The following is a 12702-nucleotide window of genomic DNA, read 5'->3' as shown; positions in this document are numbered from 1 at the left end:
GCTCGCCTGACATCTATCCTGTGCCCAATCCACTGCATATGAAATTTTCTTCAACTAGCCTGTCAGGTACACATCCCGTTTACCTTGTGAGAAACTCCTTGCCTATGCGGTCTGAAAAGCTGTCCTCCCAAATCCCCTTGAGAACCTCGGAGCGTAGCTCTGTGTGAAGGCCCTTTTGTGTGGCGTGTTGAGAAACGGGACGCAAGCCTTTCAGAGCCTGCTTGGAAGACCCTGGATGAGCACTGAACAATCCCCAAGAATTGTGGGTATGATACTGCTCTCGTCTAGCTCGTCCATTGCACATGCACCTCCCGTCTAGGGCCAACCGTCCGTGCTTTGAACCCCATCCTCCTTTTACTCCCATTATTTATATGGAACACAGAGCTCGGGGCAGCATGAAGACCCCTCTGTGAAAGTGATATTCCAGATCTCCAGAAGAGTTGGCTCCTTGTTTTGCACTCCATGGCAAAATTCTCAATCCTGAAAAGGCAGTTCACGTGACATACCTATCACCTACCTGGAAAGAAGCCTAACCGTTTCCTATAAGCGGGGCACATTTTCCAGGCCATCCGTAGGGTTTTGCCCCAAACGTGGCGTCACACAGCCTGCCACCCCCAGGGGCACATGTCCGTGACCGATACATGTGGTTTGGTTACGGAGAAGAAACCACCAGGTGCATGACGCTTTCACTACGGACCACTGCAGGCATTTCTATCAGCGGTCATCACGTTTCTATCCTATAGCCAGAAACAGACTTCTGCATTCTTTCTGCAGCAACAGGAGACACCCTGGCACCTGTTGAGAGGCATGAGACTCTTGTCACGCATTGGAGTTGAGCCCACTTTGTTACATTCGCAAAGCTTCCAAAGACCACAGAGATAGAGTGTCCTGGTTGGGAAGGTTCACAAGGAACCGCTTCATGTTTGCCACAGGCAGGGTAGATTCTGGTCACTAAAGGAGCACTCTCAGGACATCTTGCTTCCGAGAGCGGACAAGAGAGGGGTCCTGTTACTAAGGAAATGTTTCATGTTGTGACGGTGCACACAGCATCGTCTTCCCTGGGCCGGAGTTCACTGCTTCTGTGCAGCTTCATGTCAAATGCAAGTGCCTCCACAAACATTTGGTGGAGCAGCCTGTGAAATGACACAGCTTTTGCCTCTGCCACTAGGCTCATGGTCGAAAGTGTGACTGCAATTTGTGTTTCCAGTGGGAAGACCCACTACAGAGTTCACTTACCGTACATTGCCGAGTTGGGCACCCAGCACATGGCCAAGTGCATGTAAAAGGTTTCCATCGTATGGTTTTCAGAATGAGCCGTAATCGCCCCGTGTCGGATCGGAGCCCACGAGCAACCCGGGTACCACACTCTTCCCATAGGTTACACTATGTTCAAGAACCTAGGACTCTATGCTTCCTGCAGGGAAAGCAACCCGGTATACCCATGTTTCCTTGTGACCCACCACATCATGAGAGTTTCTGAGCTGGAGAGCAAATCATTTTTCCATGCGGTGGCCAAGGCCTCCTCTGCAATGGACTTGAGGCCACCGTGCCAAGACCTTTTTACCGTGTTCCCTCCTGGGGTCGGAACTGATTAGTGTGAACACTAGACACCTCAAGGCTCACGCTCTAAGGACTTCCCGCATGCAACGAACAAAGACAAACGAAGGGTTTCTTTGTCGCACAGAGCGAAGAACAAACCCGGGAATCCCATGTAGAACGAGCACCCTGCAACTTGAACCTTGAAGGCTTTGTCGACCCGTCCCCTTGAGAACCCTTTGCCACACTCCACTACCAAGGAGCATGTACAAACGAAACGTTGTACCCTCAGAGCACTCTACGCCGTAGGAATCCCTGCACTTGGTATGACCTCTGGTTTTGAAAGAACCGTCTTGGGTGAAACGTTTGCAGACCCATTTGTCTCCACAGAGCTTGGTATTGGAACTCTGCAAGGCTACACTGTGGTGTGCGTCAAACTGATTTCCACATCTAATCTATTTATGTGGCCCAAAGTTAGTAAAGCCTTTGAAGGGAAGCGATGCAGCACAGTGTCTCAGGATGTATTGGACCAAAGACACTATGTGCTCGCCTGACATCTATCCTGTGCCCAATCCACTGCATATGAAATTTTCTTCAACTAGCCTGTCAGGTACACATCCCGTTTACCTTGTGAGAAACTCCTTGCCTATGCGGTCTGAAAAGCTGTCCTCCCAAATCCCCTTGAGAACCTCGGAGCGTAGCTCTGTGTGAAGGCCCTTTTGTGTTGCCGGTTGAGAAACGGGGCGCAAGCTTGGAAGAACAGAGCCTGCTTGGAAGACCCTGGATGAGAACTGAACAATCCCCAAGAATTGTGGGTATGATACTGCTCTCGTCTAGCTCGTCCGTTGCACGTGCACCTCCCGTCTAGGGCCAACCGTCCGTGCTTTGAACCCCATCCTCCTTTTACTCCCATTATTTATACGGAACACAGAGCTCGGGGCAGCATGAAGACCCCTCTGTGAAAGTGATATTCCAGATCTCCAGAAGAGTTGGCTCCTTGTTTTGCACTCCATGGCAAAATTCTCAAACCAGAAAAGGCAGTTCACGTGACATACCTATCACCTACCTGGAAAGGAACCTAACCGTTTCCTATAAGCGGGGCACATTTTCCAGGCCATCCGTAGGGTTTTGCCCCAAACGTGGCGTCACACAGCCTGCCACCCCCAGGGGCACATGTCCGTGACCGATACATGTGGTTTGGTTACGGAGAAGAAACCACCAGGTGCATGACGCTTTCACTACGGACCACTGCAGGCATTTCTATCAGCGGTCATCACGTTTCTATCCTATAGCCAGAAACAGACTTCTGCATTCTTTCTGCAGCAACAGGAGACACCCTGGCACCTGTTGAGAGGCATGAGACTCTTGTCACGCATTGGAGTTGAGCCCACTTTGTTACATTCGCAAAGCTTCCAAAGACTACAGAGATAGAGTGTCCTGATTGGGAAGCTTCACAAAGAACCGCTTCATGTTTGCCACAGGCAGGGTAGATTCTGGTCCCTAAAGGAGCACTCTCAGGACATCTTGCTTCCGAGAGCGGACAAGAGAGGGGTCCCGTTACTAAGGAAATGTTTCATGTTATGACGGTGCACACAGCATCGTCTTCCCTGGGCCGGAGTTCACTGCTTCTGTGCAGCTTCATGTCAAATGCAAGTGCCTCCACAAACATTTGGTGGAGCAGCCTGTGAAATGACACAGCTTTTGCCTCTGCCACTAGGCTCATGGTCGAAAGTGTGACCGCAATTTGTGTTTCCAGTGGGAAGACCCACTACAGAGTTCACTTACCATACATTGCCGAGTTGGGCACCCAGCACATGGCCAAGTGCATGTAAAAGGTTTCCATGGTATGGTTTTCAGAATGAGCCGTAAGCGCCCCATGTACAATCGGAGCCCCCGAGCAACCCGGGTACCACACTCTTCCCATAGGTTACACTATGTTCAAGAACCTAGGACTCTATGCTTCCTGCAGGGAAAGCAACCTGGTATACCCATGTTTCCCTGCGACCCACCACATCATGAGACTTTCTGAGCTGGAGAGCAAATCATTTTTCCATGCGGTGGCCAAGGCCTCCTCTGCAATGGACTTGAGGCCACAGTGCCAAGACGTTTTTACCATGTTCCCTGCTGGGGTCGGAACTGATTAGTGTGAACACTGGACACCTCAAGGCTCACGCTCTAAGGACTTCCCGCATGCAACGAACAAACATGAACGAAGGGTTTCTTTGTCGCACAGAGCAAAGAACAAACCCGGGAATCCCATGTAGAACGAGCACCCTGCAACTTGAGCCTGGAAGGCTTTGTCGTCCCGTCCCCTTGAGCACCCTTTACCACACTCCACTACCAAGGAGCATGTACAAACGAAACGTTTTACTCTCAGAGCACTCTACGCCGTAGGACTCCCTGCTCTTGCTATGACCTCTGGTTTTTTTTTTTTTTTCTTGCTGTACGCGGGCCTCTCACTGCTGTGGCCTCTCCCGTTGCGGAGCACAGGCTCCGGACACCCAGGCTCCGCGGCCATGGCTCGCGGGCCCAGCCGCTCCGCGGCATGTGGGATCTTCCGGGATCGGGGCATGAACCCGTGTCCCCTGCATCGGCAGGCGGACTCTCAACCACTGCGCCACCAGGGAAGCCCTGACCTCTGGTTTTGAAAGAACCGTCTTGGGTGAAACGTTTGCAGACCCATCTGTCTCCACAGGGCTTGGTATTGGAACTCTGCAAGGCTACACTGCGGTGTGCGTCAAACTGATTTCCACAGCTAATCTATTTATGTGGCCCAATGTTAGCAAAGCCTTTGAAGGGAAGCGATGCAGCACACTGTTTCAGGATGTATTGGACCAAAGACACTATGTGCTCGCCTGAAATCTATCCTGTGCCCAATCCACTGCATATGAAATTTTCTTCAACTAGCCTGTCAGGTACACATCCCGTTTACCTTGTGAGAAACTCCTTGCCTATGCGGTCTGAAAAGCTGTCCTCCCAAATCCCCTTGAGAACCTCGGAGCGTAGCTCTGTGTGAAGGCCCTTTTGTGTTGCCGGTTGAGAAACGGGGCGCAAGCTTGGAAGAACAGAGCCTGCTTGGAAGACCCTGGATGAGAACTGAACAATCCCCAAGAATTGTGGGTATGATACTGCTCTCGTCTAGCTCGTCCGTTGCACGTGCACCTCCCGTCTAGGGCCAACCGTCCGTGCTTTGAACCCCATCCTCCTTTTACTCCCATTATTTATACGGAACACAGAGCTCGGGGCAGCATGAAGACCCCTCTGTGAAAGTGATATTCCAGATCTCCAGAAGAGTTGGCTCCTTGTTTTGCACTCCATGGCAAAATTCTCAATCCAGAAAAGGCAGTTCACGTGACATACCTATCTCCTACCTGGAAAGGAACCTAACCGTTTCCTATAAGCGGGGCACATTTTCCAGGCCATCCGTAGGGTTTTGCCCCAAACGTGGCGTCACACAGCCTGCCACCCCCAGGGGCACATGTCCGTGACCGATACATGTGGTTTGGTTACGGAGAAGAAACCACCAGGTGCATGACGCTTTCACTACGGACCACTGCAGGCATTTCTATCAGAGGTCATCACGTTTCTATCCTATAGCCAGAAACAGACTTCTGCATTCTTTCTGCAGCAACAGGAGACACCCTGGCATCTGTTGAGAGGCATGAGACTCTTGTCATTCTTTGGAGTTGAGCCCACTTTGTTACATTCGCAAAGCTTCCAAAGACCACAGAGATAGAGTGTCCTGGTTGGGAAGGTTCACAAGGAACCGCTTCATGTTTCCCACAGGCAGGGTAGATTCTGGTCCCTAAAGGAGCACACTCAGGACATCTTGCTTCCGAGAGCGGACAAGAGAGGGGTCCCGTTACTAAGGAAATGTTTCATGTTATGACGGTGCACACAGCATCGTCTTCCCTGGGCCGGAGTTCACTGCTTCTGTGCAGCTTCATGTCAAATGCAAGTGCCTCCGCAAGCATTTGGTGGAGCAGCCTGTGAAATGACACAGCTTTTGCCTCTGCCACTAGGCTCATGGTCGAAAGTGTGACCGCAATTTGTGTTTCCAGTGGGAAGACCCACTACAGAGTTCACTTACCGTACATTGCCGAGTTGGGCACCCAGCACATGGCCAAGTGCATGTAAAAGGTTTCCATCGTATGGTTTTCAGAATGAGCCGTAAGCGCCCCGTGTCGGATCGGAGCCCCCGAGCAACCCGGGTACCACACTCTTCCCATAGTTTACACTATGTTCAAGAACCTAGGACTCTATGCTTCCTGCAGGGAAAGCAACCTGGTATACCCATGTTTCCCTGCGACCCACCACATCATGAGACTTTCTGAGCTGGAGAGCAAATCATTTTTCCATGCGGTGGCCAAGGCCTCCTCTGCAATGGACTTGAGGCCACCGTGCCAAGACATTTTTACCGTGTTCCCTCCTGGGGTCGGAACTGATTAGTGTGAACACTAGACACCTCAAGGCTCACGCTCTAAGGACTTCCCGCATGCAACGAACAAAGACAAACGAAGGGTTTCTTTGTCGCACAGAGCGAAGAACAAACCCGGGAATCCCATGTAGAACGAGCACCCTGCACCTTGAGCCTGGAAGGCTTTGTCGTCCCGTCCCCTTGAGCACCCTTTGCCACACTCCACTACCAAGGAGCATGTACAAACGAAACGTTTTACTCTCAGAGCACTCTACGCCGTAGGACTCCCTGCGCTTGCTATGACCTCTGGTTTTGAAAGAACCGTCTTGGGTGAAACGTTTGCAGACCCATCTGTCTCCACAGAGCTCGGTATTGGAACTCTGCAAGGCTACACTGTGGTGTGCGTTAAACTGATTTCCACAGCTAATCTATTTATGTGGCCCAATGTTAGCAAAGCCTTTGAAGCGAAGCGATGCAGCACAGTGTCACAGGATGTATTGGACCAAAGACACTATGTGCTCGCCTGACATCTATCCTGTGCCCAATCCACTGCATATGAAATTTTCTTCAACTAGCCTGTCAGGTACACATCCCGTTTACCTTGTGAGAAACTCCTTGCCTATGCGGTCTGAAAAGCTGTCCTCCCAAATCCCCTTGAGAACCTCGGAGCGTAGCTCTGTGTGAAGGCCCTTTTGTGTGGCGTGTTGAGAAACGGGACGCAAGCCTTTCAGAGCCTGCTTGGAAGACCCTGGATGAGCACTGAACAATCCCCAAGAATTGTGGGTATGATACTGCTCTCGTCTAGCTCGTCCATTGCACATGCACCTCCCGTCTAGGGCCAACCGTCCGTGCTTTGAACCCCATCCTCCTTTTACTCCCATTATTTATATGGAACACAGAGCTCGGGGCAGCATGAAGACCCCTCTGTGAAAGTGATATTCCAGATCTCCAGAAGAGTTGGCTCCTTGTTTTGCACTCCATGGCAAAATTCTCAATCCTGAAAAGGCAGTTCACGTGACATACCTATCACCTACCTGGAAAGAAGCCTAACCGTTTCCTATAAGCGGGGCACATTTTCCAGGCCATCCGTAGGGTTTTGCCCCAAACGTGGCGTCACACAGCCTGCCACCCCCAGGGGCACATGTCCGTGACCGATACATGTGGTTTGGTTACGGAGAAGAAACCACCAGGTGCATGACGCTTTCACTACGGACCACTGCAGGCATTTCTATCAGCGGTCATCACGTTTCTATCCTATAGCCAGAAACAGACTTCTGCATTCTTTCTGCAGCAACAGGAGACACCCTGTCACCTGTTGAGAGGCATGAGACTCTTGTCACGCATTGGAGTTGAGCCCACTTTGTTACATTCGCAAAGCTTCCAAAGACCACAGAGATAGAGTGTCCTGGTTGGGAAGGTTCACAAGGAACCGCTTCATGTTTCCCACAGGCAGGGTAGATTCTGGTCACTAAAGGAGCACTCTCAGGACATCTTGCTTCTGAGAGCGGACAAGAGAGGGGTCCCGTTACTAAGGAAATGTTTCATGTTATGACGGTGCACACAGCATCGTCTTCCCTGGGCCGGAGTTCACTGCTTCTGTGCAGCTTCATGTCAAATGCAAGTGCCTCCGCAAGCATTTGGTGGAGCAGCCTGTGAAATGACACAGCTTTTGCCTCTGCCACTAGGCTCATGGTCGAAAGTGTGACCGCAATTTGTGTTTCCAGTGGGAAGACCCACTACAGAGTTCACTTACCGTACATTGCCGAGTTGGGCACCCAGCACATGGCCAAGTGCATGTAAAAGGTTTCCATCGTATGGTTTTCAGAATGAGCCGTAAGCGCCCCGTGTCGGATCGGAGCCCACGAGCAACCCGGGTACCACACTCTTCCCATAGTTTACACTATGTTCAAGAACCTAGGACTCTATGCTTCCTGCAGGGAAAGCAACCTGGTATACCCATGTTTCCTTGTGACCCACCACATCATGAGACTTTCTGAGCTGGAGAGCAAATCATTTTTCCATGCGGTGGCCAAGGCCTCCTCTGCAATGGACTTGAGGCCACCGTGCCAAGACCTTTTTACCGTGTTCCCTCCTGGGGTCGGAACTGATTAGTGTGAACACTAGACACCTCAAGGCTCACGCTCTAAGGACTTCCCGCATGCAACGAACAAAGACAAACGAAGGGTTTCTTTGTCGCACAGAGCGAAGAACAAACCCGGGAATCCCATGTAGAACGAGCACCCTGCAACTTGAACCTTGAAGGCTTTGTCGACCCGTCCCCTTGAGAACCCTTTGCCACACTCCACTACCAAGGAGCATGTACAAACGAAACGTTTTACCCTCAGAGCACTCTACGCCGTAGGAATCCCTGCACTTGGTATGACCTCTGGTTTTGAAAGAACCGTCTTGGGTGAAACGTTTGCAGACCCATCTGTCTCCACAGAGCTTGGTATTGGAACTCTGCAAGGCTACACTGTGGTGTGCGTCAAACTGATTTCCACATCTAATCTATTTATGTGGCCCAATGTTAGTAAAGCCTTTGAAGGGAAGCGATGCAGCACAGTGTCTCAGGATGTATTGGACCAAAGACACTATGTGCTCGCCTGACATCTATCCTGTGCCCAATCCACTGCATATGAAATTTTCTTCAACTAGCCTGTCAGGTACACATCCCGTTTACCTTGTGAGAAACTCCTTGCCTATGCGGTCTGAAAAGCTGTCCTCCCAAATCTCCTTGAGAACCTCGGAGCGTAGCTCTGTGTGAAGGCCCTTTTGTGTTGCCGGTTGAGAAATGGGGCGCAAGCTTGGAAGAACAGAGCCTGCTTGGAAGACCCTGGATGAGAACTGAACAATCCCCAAGAATTGTGGGTATGATACTGCTCTTGTCTAGCTCGTCTGTTGCACGTGCACCTCCCGTCTAGGGCCAACCGTCCGTGCTTTGAACCCCATCCTCCTTTTACTCCCATTATTTATACGGAACACAGAGCTCGGGGCAGCATGAAGACCCCTCTGTGAAAGTGATATTCCAGATCTCCAGAAGAGTTGGCTCCTTGTTTTGCACTCCATGGCAAAATTCTCAATCCAGAAAAGGCAGTTCACGTGACATACCTATCACCTACCTGGAAAGGAACCTAACCGTTTCCTATAAGCGGGGCACATTTTCCAGGCCATCCGTACGGTTTTGCCCCAAACGTGGCGTCACACAGCCTGCCACCCCCAGGGGCACATGTCCGTGACCGATACATGTGGTTTGGTTACGGAGAAGAAACCACCAGGTGCATGACGCTTTCACTACGGACCACTGCAGGCATTTCTATCAGCGGTCATCACGTTTCTATCCTATAGCCAGAAACAGACTTTTGCATTCTTTCTGCAGCAACAGGAGACACCCTGGCACCTGTTGAGAGGCATGAGACTCTTGTCACGCATTGGAGTTGAGCCCACTTTGTTACATTCGCAAAGCTTCCAAAGACCACAGAGATAGAGTGTCCTGGTTGGGAAGGTTCACAAGGAACCGCTTCATGTTTGCCACAGGCAGGGTAGATTCTGGTCACTAAAGGAGCACTCTCAGGACATCTTGCTTCCGAGAGCGGATAAGAGAGGGGTCCCGTTACTAAGGAAATGTTTCATGTTATGACGGTGCACACAGCATCATCTTCCCTGGGCCGGAGTTCACTGCTTCTGTGCAGCTTCATGTCAAATGCAAGTGCCTCCACAAACATTTGGTGGAGCAGCCTGTGAAATGACACAGCTTTTGCCTCTGCCACTAGGCTCATGGTCGAAAGTGTGACCGCAATTTGTGTTTCCAGTGGGAAGACCCACTACAGAGTTCACTTACCATACATTGCCGAGTTGGGCACCCAGCACATGGCCAAGTGCATGTAAAAGGTTTCCATGGTATGGTTTTCAGAATGAGCCGTAAGCGCCCCATGTACAATCGGAGCCCCCGAGCAACCCGGGTACCACACTCTTCCCATAGGTTACACTATGTTCAAGAACCTAGGACTCTATGCTTCCTGCAGGGAAAGCAACCTGGTATACCCATGTTTCCTTGTGACCCACCACATCATGAGACTTTCTGAGCTGGAGAGCAAATCATTTTTCCATGCGGTGGCCAAGGCCTCCTCTGCAATGGACTTGAGGCCACAGTGCCAAGACGTTTTTACCATGTTCCCTGCTGGGGTCGGAACTGATTAGTGTGAACACTGGACACCTCAAGGCTCACGCTCTAAGGACTTCCCGCATGCAACGAACAAACACGAACGAAGGGTTTCTTTGTCGCACAGAGCAAAGAACAAACCCGGGAATCCCATGTAGAACGAGCACCCTGCAACTTGAGCCTGGAAGGCTTTGTCGTCCCGTCCCCTTGAGCACCCTTTAGCACACTCCACTACCAAGGAGCATGTACAAACGAAACGTTTTACTCTCAGAGCACTCTACGCCGTAGGACTCCCTGCTCTTGCTATGACCTCTGGTTTTTTTTTTTTTTTTTTTTTTTTTTTTCTTGCTGTACGCGGGCCTCTCACTGCTGTGGCCTCTCCCGTTGCGGAGCACAGGCTCCGGACACCCAGGCTCCGCGGCCATGGCTCGCGGGCCCAGCCGCTCCGCGGCATGTGGGATCTTCCGGGATCGGGGCACGAACCCGTGTCCCCTGCATCGGCAGGCGGACTCTCAACCACTGCGCCACCAGGGAAGCCCTGACCTCTGGTTTTGAAAGAACCGTCTTGGGTGAAACGTTTGCAGACCCATCTGTCTCCACAGGGCTTGGTATTGGAACTCTGCAAGGCTACACTGCGGTGTGCGTCAAACAGATTTCCACAGCTAATCTATTTATGTGGCCCAATGTTAGCAAAGCCTTTGAAGGGAAGCGATGCAGCACACTGTTTCAGGATGTATTGGACCAAAGACACTATGTGCTCGCCTGACATCTATCCTGTGCCCAATCCACTGCATATGAAATTTTCTTCAACTAGCCTGTCAGGTACACATCCCGTTTACCTTGTGAGAAACTCCTTGCCTATGCGGTCTGAAAAGCTGTCCTCCCAAATCCCCTTGAGAACCTCGGAGCGTAGCTCTGTGTGAAGGCCCTTTTGTGTTGCCGGTTGAGAAACGGGGCGCAAGCTTGGAAGAACAGAGCCTGCTTGGAAGACCCTGGATGAGAACTGAACAATCCCCAAGAATTGTGGGTATGATACTGCTCTCGTCTAGCTCGTCCGTTGCACGTGCACCTCCCGTCTAGGGCCAACCATCCGTGCTTTGAACCCCATCCTCCTTTTACTCCCATTATTTATACGGAACACAGAGCTCGGGGCAGCATGAAGACCCCTCTGTGAAAGTGATATTCCAGATCTCCAGAAGAGTTGGCTCCTTGTTTTGCACTCCATGGCAAAATTCTCAATCCAGAAAAGGCAGTTCACGTGACATACCTATCACCTACCTGGAAAGGAACCTAACCGTTTCCTATAAGCGGGGCACATTTTCCAGGCCATCCGTAGGGTTTTGCCCCAAACGTGGCGTCACACAGCCTGCCACCCCCAGGGGCACATGTTCGTGACCGATACATGTGGTTTGGTTACGGAGAAGAAACCACCAGGTGAATGACGCTTTCACTACGGACCACTGCAGGCATTTCTATCAGCGGTCATCACGTTTCTATCCTATAGCCAGAAACAGACTTCTGCATTCTTTCTGCAGCAACAGGAGACACCCTGGCACCTGTTGAGAGGCATGAGACTCTTGTCACGCATTGGAGTTGAGCCCACTTTGTTACATTCGCAAAGCTTCCAAAGACCACAGAGATAGAGTGTCCTGCTTGGGAAGGTTCACAAGGAACCGCTTCATGTTTGCCACAGGCAGGGTAGATTCTGGTCACTAAAGGAGCACTCTCAGGACATCTTGCTTCCGAGAGCGGACAAGAGAGGGGTCCCGTTAGTAAGGAAATGTTTCATGTTATGACGGTGCACACAGCATCGTCTTCCCTGGGCCGGAGTTCACTGCTTCTGTGCAGCTTCATGTCAAATGCAAGTGCCTCCGCAAACATTTGGTGGAGCAGCCTGTGAAATGACACAGCTTTTGCCTCTGCCACTAGGCTCATGGTCGAAAGTGTGACCGCAATTTGTGTTTCCAGTGGGAAGACCCACTACAGAGTTCACTTACCGTACATTGCCGAGTTGGGCACCCAGCACATGGCCAAGTGCATGTAAAAGGTTTCCATCGTATGGTTTTCAGAATGAGCCGTAAGCGCCCCGTGTCGGATCAGAGCCACCGAGCAACCCGGGTTCCACACTCTTCCCATAGGTTACACTATGTTCAAGAACCTAGGAATCTATGCTTCCTGCAGGGAAAGCAACCTGGTATACCCATGTTTCCTTGCGACCCACCACATGATGAGACATTCTGAGCTGGAGAGCAAATCATTTTTCCATGCGGTGGCCAAGACCTCCTCTGCAATGGACTTGAGGCCACAGTGCCAAGACCTTTTTACCGTGTTCCTTCCTGGGGTCTGAACTGATTACTGTGAACACTGGACACCTCAAGGCTCACGCACTAAGGACTTCCTGCATGCAAAGAACAAACACGAACCAAGGGTTTCTTTGTCGCACAGAGCGAAGAACAAACCCGGGAATCCCATGTAGAACGAGCACCCTGCAACTTGAGCCTGCAAAGCTTTGTCGTCCCATCCCCTTGAGCACGCTTTGCCACACTCCACTACCAAGGAGCATGTACTAACGAAACGTTTTACCCTCAGA

Source organism: Mesoplodon densirostris, chromosome X (genome assembly GCF_025265405.1).
Source record: "Mesoplodon densirostris isolate mMesDen1 chromosome X, mMesDen1 primary haplotype, whole genome shotgun sequence".
NCBI classification, from domain to species: Eukaryota; Metazoa; Chordata; class Mammalia; order Artiodactyla; family Ziphiidae; genus Mesoplodon; species Mesoplodon densirostris.
Note: the sequence above shows the minus strand (reverse complement) of the source record.